Source organism: Castor canadensis, chromosome 6, assembly GCF_047511655.1.
Source record: "Castor canadensis chromosome 6, mCasCan1.hap1v2, whole genome shotgun sequence".
Taxonomy (NCBI): Eukaryota; Metazoa; Chordata; class Mammalia; order Rodentia; family Castoridae; genus Castor; species Castor canadensis.
In genome coordinates, this window is record NC_133391.1 from 19,898,325 (window position 1) to 19,910,369 (window position 12,045).

At 40.8% G+C, this 12,045-nt stretch overlaps 1 protein-coding gene across 12 annotated transcripts in view; it reads left to right on the top strand.

Moving 5' to 3' along the window:
- Window positions 1–12,045, top strand: part of Sox5 (SRY-box transcription factor 5) — a 922,227-nt gene that overhangs the window by 91,757 nt on the left and 818,425 nt on the right. The window lies entirely within an intron of this gene.

The following is a 12,045-nucleotide window of genomic DNA, read 5'->3' on the forward strand; positions in this document are numbered from 1 at the left end:
TATTTTTCTTTCTTGTCATGTTGGGGATTGAACCCAGGGCCTCACACATGTTAGGCAAGCATTCTACCACTGAGCTACAGTCCCAGTCCTACTTAGGTATATTTTTGTCAACACTGACTTTTCCACCATTTCCCAAAGTACAGACTCCAGATTTCATCAGAGGGAAGCCAAAAATTGGAACATCTTATCTGAAATGTTCCTTAATTAGCTCATGACTGCTAAGTAGATAACCCCTATTTGACAATGCACTTTTTAACTATTGAAATTTTAGATTGGTTGCTAAGATTTTATTTCTCTCATGTCAGTAAACAATGAAGCCAATTTAAAAAGGACTCTTCCATTTCTGTGGAGTGAGTGAGGAGAGGAAGGTTTGTGTTTCTGGTCATGTAAGGAAAAATAGCTGGGAGTATAGATTTCAGCGCTCCAAAATAAAGAATTACGTCTGACCAGGATTGGAAACTTCAGATCAAAAGGGCAATTTTAGAAAATTGTGGTGAGCGAATGAAAGCACTAGTTTATTGAAGAAATCAATTTGCTATCTTAACCAATGGTACCGGTGCCATCCCTATAATCTCTGGAAATAGACACTTTGCAGTTCGCCAATCCATGGATGGCACCTGCTTCCTTCCACCTGGATAGCTTGCACCCTTCTTACATCAGATAGCATCACAGGGGCATGTGGGTTTATGCAGCCACAAGTTTATTAGGTAGATAAGATCTGTACGTGTTTAGAAGTTTAAAAGTGTGCTGTCAAACTATAATGGCCATATCCAAAGTAAATATGACACAGAAGCATTTAAATCTTGTCATCCTGTTTCCTTGATAGTGTGTGATTTGTGATCTTTGATGTCAGGTCTTCCTGTCTTTGTTTTCATAGAGAAGAGAGATAGAAAGAACAAGAATTTGAATCTAAACCTGATAAAAAATACTTCCAATTTGTCCCAAATGCACCTTTGGATAGCAGTGAGGCACAAATTTTAAAGTGAAAACAAGATGGCTTCAAATGGTAAACACAGCAGAAGGAGAAAACAAGCTTAAGGGTTCGGTGGGGGAAGAGAAATTTTTAATCCATTGCTCAGTCCTACTTAAAATTGTCGAAAAGGTCTAATACAATAAAACTTACCAGAATTCAGGATAAAACTTAACAGAATTCAGTATTCAAAGGCATAAATAAAACTATTCTTTTCTCTTTTAACCTTTGACCTGTTAGGAAGAGAAACAAATCCTGAGCACATAACCTAGTATCAAGTGATGATTTTGGAAAAGCAAATTTCAGTTGAATATTTCAGATTGATATCAGTTGTCAATGGTATCACTAGCAAAATCTGAATTCAGTGTATCAATCATAAAAATCACAAGCCTCCTTTTATGACTTATATGACCAGTGTGATGCATGTCAAGCAATGTCAAGAATTGTCCTACAAAATAATGTTTCTTGTTGTCACCTTATAAAGAAAATTAAGTATGCACCCCTGGTTGAACCAAGTGTGGGTATATGTTCATCTTTTTATTTTTCGCATAACAGCTTTATTGGGATATAATTCATGTTATTTTATCACTCAAAGTGAAAAATTCTGTGGTTTCAGTAGATTCCCAGAGTTGAGCAGTAATCACCACCATCAATTTCAGGACATTGTGCTCATCCTCAAATACAACCCTCAACCCATTAATGTCACCTCCCATTTCCCCAGCTGCCCAGGAATCTACTGTACAGATTTGCCTGTGCTGACATTCCACATAAGTGGGGTCGCATGCTGTGTGATCTTTGGTGACTGGCTTTTTCACTTAGCGTAACATTGCCACAGTCCATTCATTCTCGTTGCTAAGTAATCCACTGTAGGGATGGACCACAGCTGATTTACTCAGTCACCAACTGGTGGGTGTTTGGAACATTGCTACTTTTTAGTTGTTATGACTGACACTGTAGTGAACATTTGTGTTCAAGTTTTTGTGTTGGCATATTTTTTTTTAAGGAACATTGTCAATGTTTTTCCTCTTGTCAGTGTCTGGTCACTTAGTAGAGAACTCAGATCTCTGACCAAACACACAAAAAGACCTGAGAATCTGTGCTGTTGGAACCTTCATTCAGTCAAACCAATTTATTTCTCCAAGGTAATATGGTTGACCAGAGTCCAAGTTACCCAGGTTGGTTGGTGCTGGCTGCATGTTACTAGGATGTCTAGGAACATGTGGGGATGGATTGAAGGTTTCTGGAAGAGTCTGGGGAGAAGACTTCACAGAAGAGCTACCACTGCATAGCACTACAAGCTCACAGCTGTAAATCCATCTGCTCTTATCATGCCTCCCAAAGAGGGTATGTCGATGCATGTCTGAAGAGAGACTCAAGAAGGGGAAAGAGGATGGTCAGTCATGACCCCAGACAGGCAGATCCCCATGATGTGAAGATGCCTTCAGACACCAGGCAGATTTCTGAATGGAGGATGTCCAAGGAAAACCAAGTTTGAGCAACCCTGCAGACTGTACCAAGTCTCCTGAGCTGAGTCTGTCTTTAGGTTACTCAGTCAGTCATTCCGTCCCACATGGGCATCTGTCACTGAACAGTGGTCAAAGTAACCATGTGTCTCTGCTTACTTGCAGGCTGAAGTCCTGTTTTTGTCATTTCTAGTGTAAGCTTCTAGAAAGCTGCAAAGTACGGTGACAGACACTATCATACTCAATTGGACACGCTTTCTGCAGATTCGTTAGGGATTCACTCTACACTTTTGTAGCATTTGGTTGCCATGGAGATGACCTCAGTGGTAAGAGGAACAGCCTTTAGGTTGGACCTGGGATTTTCCTTTCATTCCAGTTAATTTGTTTTGACTGTAAAATGTCACTTCCCCGGCATGGATTAAGCTGCATCGCTGCCACCACCACTGTTAGGAAGGGGAAAGGGCAGGCCAGCTGCTGTCATTTTGTCCCCCTACCCCTTGCAGATATCAACACAGATGGGCTTTTGAGATGAGCCACCCCTTCACTTCACTGATGCAGACGCAGTTTCTTCTTGCTCACTTCATGGGATGTAATAAAATTGAAATTATGCTCACAAATCTTTATTCACCAGTTTCCTCTAGATAACCTCGATTCTTCTCTGCCTCAGCTCCTTGTTCTTGGAAGATATGGTGTATAAGGTACGAAAACTAAAACCAGTATATCTTAATGTGTTTCTTAGATAAACTCAGCAGTTGGATAAACAATTCTTTTCTTTTTCAAATAAATTAGAAAGTACAAGACAAAGTTAATAGATGAATATGAAGCAGTACTTCTTGCTCGTATGGAGTGGAACGGCCACAATTAGGTATTAATCCAGGTAGACTGGAAGGAAAATTATGTGGAGGTGCAGTTTTCGTTGGTGCCTGGTGGACCTCCTGTCCTGCCTTCTTTTTTTTCTTTTTCTTTCTTTTTTCTTTTTGGCGATCCTGGAGGTGTAGCTTGGGGCTTTATGCTTGCTAGGCAGGTGCTCTACCACTTGAGCCTTTTCACCAGCCCTTTTGTTGTTTTAGTTATTTTTTGGATAGGGTTTCCAGTATTTGCCTAGGAGCTGACTTCAGTCTGCTATCCTACCTCTGCCTTCCACAGAACTGGAATTACAGATGTGAACCACCACACCTGGATTTTTGTTGAGCGGGGACTTAACTGACTTTTTTAAACTGAAATCCTCCCAATCTTTGCCTCCCAAGTAGCTGGGATTACAGATGTGAACCACCATGCCCAAGCTTTCTCTGATAGTAATGCCTCCAGAACTGATGCATCTTTCCTTTTAGGTAGATTATAATAATACTGAAATTGATCAGTTAGTTCAACACTAAGATTTGAAAAGATGAATGATAATTTGTCAGCTGCAGGAGCAGAGTATCTTACTTAATCCAAGATACCTGCTGCAAACAGAACTCCATGTGTCACTCAGGAGATGATTTGGCAGGAAGCCTTGCAAATTCTACATACCAGGTGCCTAGAGTTCAGCATTGGCTCTGTGTTTGGGATTTCCTTGTCAGGCTGCCTGGAATGCCCCATTCATTTGGAAAGAGTTATCAGCCACCCGATGGAACCTAGAGGCCATGGAGATGATCTCAGTGGTAAGAAGAACAGCTTCTTACCACTAGGAGAAACCTGTGGATTCATGGCCAGAAGTCACACAAGGCACAACAGATGCACCAGCACTTTGAGGTGAAGCTCTGGAAGTGGGGCCCAGCAACTCTGTTTTCCATTATAAAGGCACTTTATTGACAAGAAAAAAACAGTAATTGCTATGTGAATGTTGGTTTCTTAGTTTGTGGGGTTTTGGCCAGGGCGAATGTGGTGTCTTTTGGAAATTGATACCAGCAGCCAATGCAGGGTCTCTCTGGATAGTCCGTGTTATTTCTGTGGGAAGTTTGAAGTGGTGTGTGATGAGCCGCATTGCCCTTAAGCTTTGCTGGGTTAGAGTGTTCTAGAATTCCAGTTAATGATACGGTGACAGTCATAGCATGGCTCTATTCAGTTGTCAGCTGTAATAATTTAGAGTTAGTGCTCGCCAATGTGTAACGTGCTTGTGGATCACCTGGAAGGGTTGTTAAAATGCAGGGTTCGGTTCACAGGGCCTGGGGTGGGCCTGAGAGTCTCTTTCTAAGGAGCTGCCAACAGAGGCTGACATTGCTGCTCCCAGCCACATTTGTGTAGTAAGGAGCCAGGACAGGCTGTTTCGTAAAAATGTAATCATCAATGCACATTAATTGTACATACTAATGGGTTTGACTGTAGCATTTCCATCCCTCCATGTATCTCACTCACCCTTTCACCCTCCTCGAGTGTCCTCCCTGTCCCCAGCACCGAGGGCAGCTTCTTAATCTTGGCTGCACTTTGCAATCACTTGACGCTGTAGTTTGGATCTGAAATGTCCTCCAAGGGCCATGTGTTGAAAGCTTGGTCCCCAGCTGGTGACACTATCAGGAGGTGGTGGAACCTTTAGGAAATGGGGCCTAGCAGAAGTGGGGTGAGCTCTTGAAGGAGACGTGGGTTCCTTTCCCCTCTCTGTACCCCAGCTGCCAGGAGGTGAGCAGCTTTGCTCTCCTCCATGATGTGGTGTCTCAAGAGAGGCTGAAAACCAAAGGAGCCAACTAACTGTGAACCAAGTGTTCTCTGAAACTGAGTCGAAACAACCCTCTCCTCTTTTTCAGTTGACTCGGTTGATCTACCTCAGGTAGTTGTTACGACAACAAGAAGGCTAATTAGCACAGCTAGGAATTACAAACACTGATGTCTTGACCCATCCTACCCATGAGGGTTGCCTGTAATGGAGTGAAATGTGAAAGATTTCTTCCAAGCTCTCCAGGTGACCTTGGTGCTCAGCCCGGAATGAACAGCCCAGATTAGAGAATGGACCTGTGCACATGGAAAAATTACCCACAGATGGTAATGCCAAAAATACGTTCAAAGGCCCGGCATGGTGACCCAGGCCTGTGTTCTTAGCTACTTGGGAGGCAGAGATTGAGAGGATCATCGTTTAGGACCAGCCAGAGAGAAGAGCTCACAAGATTCCATGTCAGTCAGCCTCTGGGCACGGCGGCACATGCCTGTCATCCCAGCTGTGTGGGGAAGCACAAATAGGAGCATCATGGACCAGGCTGGCTCTGGCATTAAGTGAGACCCTGTTTCTAAAATAATCCAAAATTGGCTGGCGGAGTGGCTCAACTGGCAGAGCACCTGCTTAGCAAGTCTGAGGCCCTGACTTCAACCCTGAGTCTTGCAAAAAAAAAAAAATTTTGAAAACTACCCAGTTTTTTTTTCTTTTGCCATCATTGGGAATTTTTGTAGAGACAAGAGTGAACCAAATATAGAAATCAAATCCATCATTTCATTCATTAATTACAGATACTAGCTCACAAATGAACATTTAATGATATTATCTTCAGCAATTTCTACTTTAAAAATAATTTAGGATAGGTAGCCAGATTAACCAAATACAAAATAACAAACTCCAAGGCGCCATCCAGTCATGCTGAATCAGACTCTGAATTTTAATAACATACTCATTGATTCCTGTGCACAGTACAGATGCCTCACACCAACAAAGCTGTGTGTCTGAATTTAGACTTGCCTGAGTGTCTCTGTTTTTTCTTCAACTGTATTAAGGAAGGAATTGACTTTCTTAGAGATTAAAAACAGAAAGTAATGTTCTGCATGTAGAGAACAGTTTTAATATCTTTTAAAACACTTATTCTTATTAGCATATTATTATTGCACTGGGGGTCATTGTGACATTTACAAAATTTCTTACAGTATATCATAGTTGAATTCACCCCTCTATCATTCTCCTTTATCCCCCTCCCCCTTCCCCAGAATAGTTTCAACAGGTCTCATTTTTCCATTTTCACATGTAGGTACATAATATTCCACTGTATTTACTCTCTGACCCCTTTCCTTATATCCTCCCCCTCCCACTGGTGTCAACCCCAAGACAGGACCTGTCTTGCCTTCCTGTTCTCTGTTTTTGTTTGTTTGAGATAGTTACGCAGGGAATTTTGTTGTGACAGTTCCATGTATATATGTATTATAACCCAAATTATTTTTCTCCTTTCTACCTTAGTCCCCTTCTAATGGTGATTTCAACAGGTTTAAATACTCTGAATTCATTCTTGTATAGAAAGTTCATCAGTGTTAATACCTTACCTCCCTTTTTACCCCATTTTCCTATGACTCTAATGTCCCCTGTTTTTTAAGCCTGACAAAATAAAACCAGCTGGTAGATCTTAGGGTGTCATTCTCTGTATAGGATATAAAAGATGTAATTGTGTATTTATGCAGGAGTGAGAGACAGCTCTATCACCTTTAGGGTAGCTTACATTAATATTTTTAACTTTTTTTGCTTAAGTTTATTGATTTAAAAAGTTCTCACATATTTTAAAATTCATTTGTTTTATAGGCTCTAGAAGCCTTGTTATAACTGAAGTGCAACAATTGGTGCTCATAAAACTACAAATAGCGGAATTTCCCGTAACACAATAATCCAGAGGCTTACCTTACCATGAACACACAGTCCCACAATGCTAAAAGTGTTGTGTCTATATGCACAAATAAGAAATGCTAATCTTTAAAAAAATTGCTTACTTTAACTAACATGTCAAAGTCTAGCATGGTACAAGCAACATCCATTGCTGCAAACACACATTCAACTCTGACTCTTGTTGAGTGGTTTGCTATGAACTCCAGCTTTTAAAAATTTAGTCACAAAAATTAATTTTCAGGTTAAGGTAAAAAATATGCCATTGACATTATTAGATTTTTTTAAAACTGTCTCTCCTTTTGTAGTCATTGTCACACCTCTGGCACTCTATTAAGAAGACGATATTCATATGCTGGTGTTGAGTATAGTGATTTGCGCTTTAAAATGTAGTGTTGAGAACTCTGTTTGGAAAGTGTTGCTGTATATAAGATTGAGTTTAAATAGTGTTATATTTTCAATCTATAAATAACTCTTTCTTCCTATCTGACATTAGAACAATGTATGGCATTTGGCAGAAAGTAAAGGGCCAAATGATTTCTTGAGTGCCTAGCTGAGGGCTGTCACTGTAAGTTTTTATCCTGGCTAGCCTGTGTACGAGAGTGTCTTAGGTTCACTGGCCCTTCAAAGTAAATGACTTATCTTGCTACTGGGAAATAAATGCTAATCACGTTCAGAGAAGTGTGGCATTGTTGATTCTTATTTATAGCCAGGCAAGTTAGCAGGTATGTTACGTAGTGAAGCTATATTAATTAGTGGGAGTGAGGAGGTAAATGATGATGAAGCTCACAAACACAATGAGCCAGGGAGGCTGGAGTGGGCTTATTTGTATACCAAGAGGCACTGGGGCAAAGAGCCACACGACCCAACTGAACCCCACTTGCTTTGTTTGCTTGAAGTCCACAGGAGTCTTGTCTTCGTTGAGTTGTGGTGGAGATAGAAGATCACATGCAAAGCACCTGGCCTCAGACCAGCAAGTATTCAGAAAAAAGTTACTCTCCACTCTTAGGTTTGCATCATGAATGTCCCCGAAGGCCTGGCTTCCAGCCTGTGGCTGTCAGGAGGAAGTAGAACCTTTCAGAAGTGGGCCTAATGGGAGGAAGTTAGGTCATGGAGGACTTGCCCTTGAAGGGGTGTTGGACCTTCAGCCCCTTCTCTCATGAGACTAACAGCTTTGTTCCTCTGCCTTCCATGGGCCCAAAAGCAACAGGTCCTGGACAAAATCTTGGAAACCTTGAGCCAAAATACCTCTTTCCTCCCTCTAAGTTTATATCAGATATTTTGTCACAGCTGTGAAAGCTGTCTAACACAGAACTTCAACCTCCCTGGTCCCTGAAACCTTATAACTTGTTCCAGCCGTTCCCTTCCTTAACAGAGTTCCAAAAATGCAGTACAGAGTGCAGAGTGCTGCAGAGAGATTGTTAACTGGTAATTAGTCAAGTTCAAGCTCAAATGGGATTTAGTTGGGTGAGGTCTAATTCAAGCCCGTGAGGAAAAGAATTTCAACAAAGGAAAAGGGGAACAGGTACTAGAGAAAAGGTTAGATCAAAAAGAATTAACCTAGAAGGTAACACACATGCACAGGAAATCAATGTGAGTCAACTCCCTGTGTAGCTATCCTTATCTCAACCAGCAAAAACCCTTGTTCCTTCCTATTATTGCTTATACTCTCTCTTCAACAAAATTAGAAATAAGGGCAAAATAGTTTATGCTGGGTGTTGAGGGGGCGGGAGAAGAAGGGGGTGGAGTGGGTGGTAAGGGAGGGGGTGGGGGCAGGGGGGAGAAATGAACCAAGCCTTGTATGCACATATGAATAATAAAAGAAAAAGGAAAAAAAAGAAAAAGGTTAAACATAAAAAAAAAAAAAAAGAATACCCACCCAAGTGCAGAAAGAGGAAAGTGGTCAAAATTAGTCAAAATTGTCTGATGTGAAATCCTCACTGAATTTTGTAGAAAGACAGGCTTTTTGTGCTATTTGATATTTTTTCTTGTGGTGCCAGGGATAAAACCCAGGCAAACACTCTTCCATTGAGCTACATCCCTAGCCCTCTGTGATCTTCCTTTCTCCTTCCTTTCCTTCTTTCTCTCCCTTTTATTGGAGACAAGCTCTCCGTACATAGTCCAGGACAGCCTGGAACTCATAACCCTCTTGCCTCAGCCTCCTGAGTACTGGGATTACAAGTATTCACTGCCACGCCCAGTTTTTTGATGGTAAGTTTTTTTTATGTTTTCTCACAGTTGTCTCTCCACAGGTGCCACAAAAAATGACCTTGGCTTTTGGAGTCTCCTTTGTAGTTATGGCCAAAGCAAAAAAGTGCCCAAGTGCATTACGAGACAGTTTAACAGTTATGTGAGCCACTAGAAAAAATCAGTCCACTTTGGGATGGAAGGAAAGATTTTGTTCATGTTATCTTCCAGTTTTGAAGAGAGGAACTCTTTGGGCTTCAGTGGTATTCACTCATCTTTCATGAACTGGTCGTTCATCTGTCAAGTTTTACGATTGGATATTCCTGTATGCTATGGATCCTCTGCACAGGGACCCTACTGTGAAGATATTTTGTGTTAGTTGAATCAAAGGGCTCTAAATATATGAGACCCTCAACAAAATAAAGCTGACTCTTTCTACTATCTAAAGGTGTCCAGTGTCCTCAAACACCAAAGCTTCTCTTCTGGTATTTTTTTTGCTTTGTGGTGGTACTGGGGTTTGAGCTCAGGGCCTTGTGTCTGTTAAGTAGGTGCTGTACTACTTGAGCCATGCCCCCAAACATGCTTCTGTTTATCTTTCAGAAACATTCTCATGCTTTTGCTTGGGGCTAATTTCAGACCACAGTCCTCTTACCTCCACCTACTGTGTAGTTTGGATTGTAGGTGTGTGCCACCCCACCAGGCTCCCAAAGCAATTCTTGCAGTGGTCACACTCTGTGGGATATGTGAAGTGTGCACCTCTGTGTCCCCTTCATTGTCCTGACAATGGAGTAACAAACAACATGTAATCATCTTTTGTTGTTTTTCAAAGAGAAAACTATTTCTATTTGTACCAGATTTTTGATGTCTTAATATCCTGTCCCATCTAATTTTGTAGAAAGTGAGAATAGAGTTCTCATTAAATTAGAGGTTGCAGACTTTTAACCTATGTCATGAAAAAACATTGTCATTATTATCATAAGGTAATTCAAATAAAAATTTAGTTGTGTTACCCTTTATGTTGAAGAGTGCATTCCAAGCATATAATTTTGCTCATTATAAATATTAAAAATTCAGAATGACAGCACGTTGGAGAAAACATTTTTTAAAACCCAGACATCTTTGAATTAAGCATTTTGCTGCCAGAGATTGAGGCTCATTGTAAATTCTTAGGTGAAAAATTAAAAACGAAAAGTAATTCCCTTAAAGGTCTGTGCATCCCAGTCACCATGGAATGTGAGATTGTTTGTTCAAATATGGCAGTTTGCCCCATGTTTGTGTCTATGAGGCAGGGCAGGGGCCTGAATGAATGGGTTTAGGAGTGAGGATAAAAGTGAAATAGGAAAGAACCAAGTGGCAGATTCACAGGTGTCCAGTTTCATGGGAAGAGACAAGAGCAAGACACACTTCTCATTTCTGATGGACCAGTGAGCGAGCCTGTTTTCATTCCTCACGTGGACCAGTGAGCGAGCCTGTTTTCATTCCTCACCTGACAGTTGCTCGCTTGAGTGAGATGGCAAAATGATGCCAGGTCAATTTTTTGAACTTTTTCAGACCTTTGTTGTAAAGTCATAATAATTTTGCTTCTTTCCCCATTAGATTTTCTAATGCCGGTAGAAGCAGCACACTTTTTCAGTAGCTCAAGTTGACGCACAGAATACCTGAGCAGGTGTGTTTTTAGGTATGAAAGGGTTTTCTCCGCCCAATTAATAAAACAAGAGGACAAATGAGGAGTTAGCATTGCTTTCAGCAGTATTATTGAACTGGGTCACAAGTAATCAGATTAATTTGATTAACATGTGCTTTCCTTTGGAGAGACGCAATGTGCAAGTCTCCTTGCTCTTGAATGTCTATAGCATATAGGAAAATGGAGACACTCGGCCTTCAGAAATGAATCACAGAGATGGAGAAACAATCGGAAGCCTTTCTATAAAGTCACAGAAAATTGGCGCATGCTTTGCCCCCAAGCTTGCTACCATTTGGTTTCCTTTAATTGGCTATCATGTCCATTTACCAGAAATTGATTTTATTTCCTGCTGCTGGAGGTAGGAGTGATTGACTCGTAGTCTGACTGTGCTCACCATCACACCTGCTAGAGAACAGTTTTAAACCCTTGGTTTTCTTAGAACAATTACTCATTGCGAGTGTCTGACTATGCACATGACAGAGGAATTATAAAATCCAGAAGATGAGAGGCTCTTCTGAGTGGCTCTAGTCTGTAAGGTATCACTAAGTCCAAAGTAAGGAACTGAAAAATGAATGCAGTAGTGCGATGCTTGCTTTAGGTATTTCACCTAACACATGACTAACTTATAAACCCACATGTTAGGCCACCCTGAGGAGGCTGCTGTCACAGGCAGAGTATAGCTACTTGAGCAGGCACTTTTTAAGATTTTTTGATTACTTACTTCAAATCATGGTAGTCTTCTTTATTGTTAATGGGGAAAAAAATACCCCATTGCTTAGCTCTGCTTCTCTGAGCTAACAGACACTGGTGGCTGTCTACTTACTTCAGCCACACGTTTCCTGATCTGTGGTGTCTACCATGAGTTTTAACCACAAGTGCAGAGCTCTCATTTCTACTCTCTATAGATCTTTCTGAATTTAGGCTCACTACTAACACCAGAAATCAAGGATGAATATTTTAATGAGAGAAGAAGAAGATACTTTAAATACAAGGAAAATAAATTTAACATTCTTCTGAAACAGGTCTAGTAAGGATTTTAAGTTTTTAAGACTTTCTATTTAATTACTTTGCATTGAAGCCAGTTGGTTTGGTAACTTTCATGACCTTATAGTCCCTGAATGTACTCATAAATCAAAGGAAAAATATGCTCGATTCTAACATTTGTCCTGGGGAAAAATTCCATATTTGAAAACAA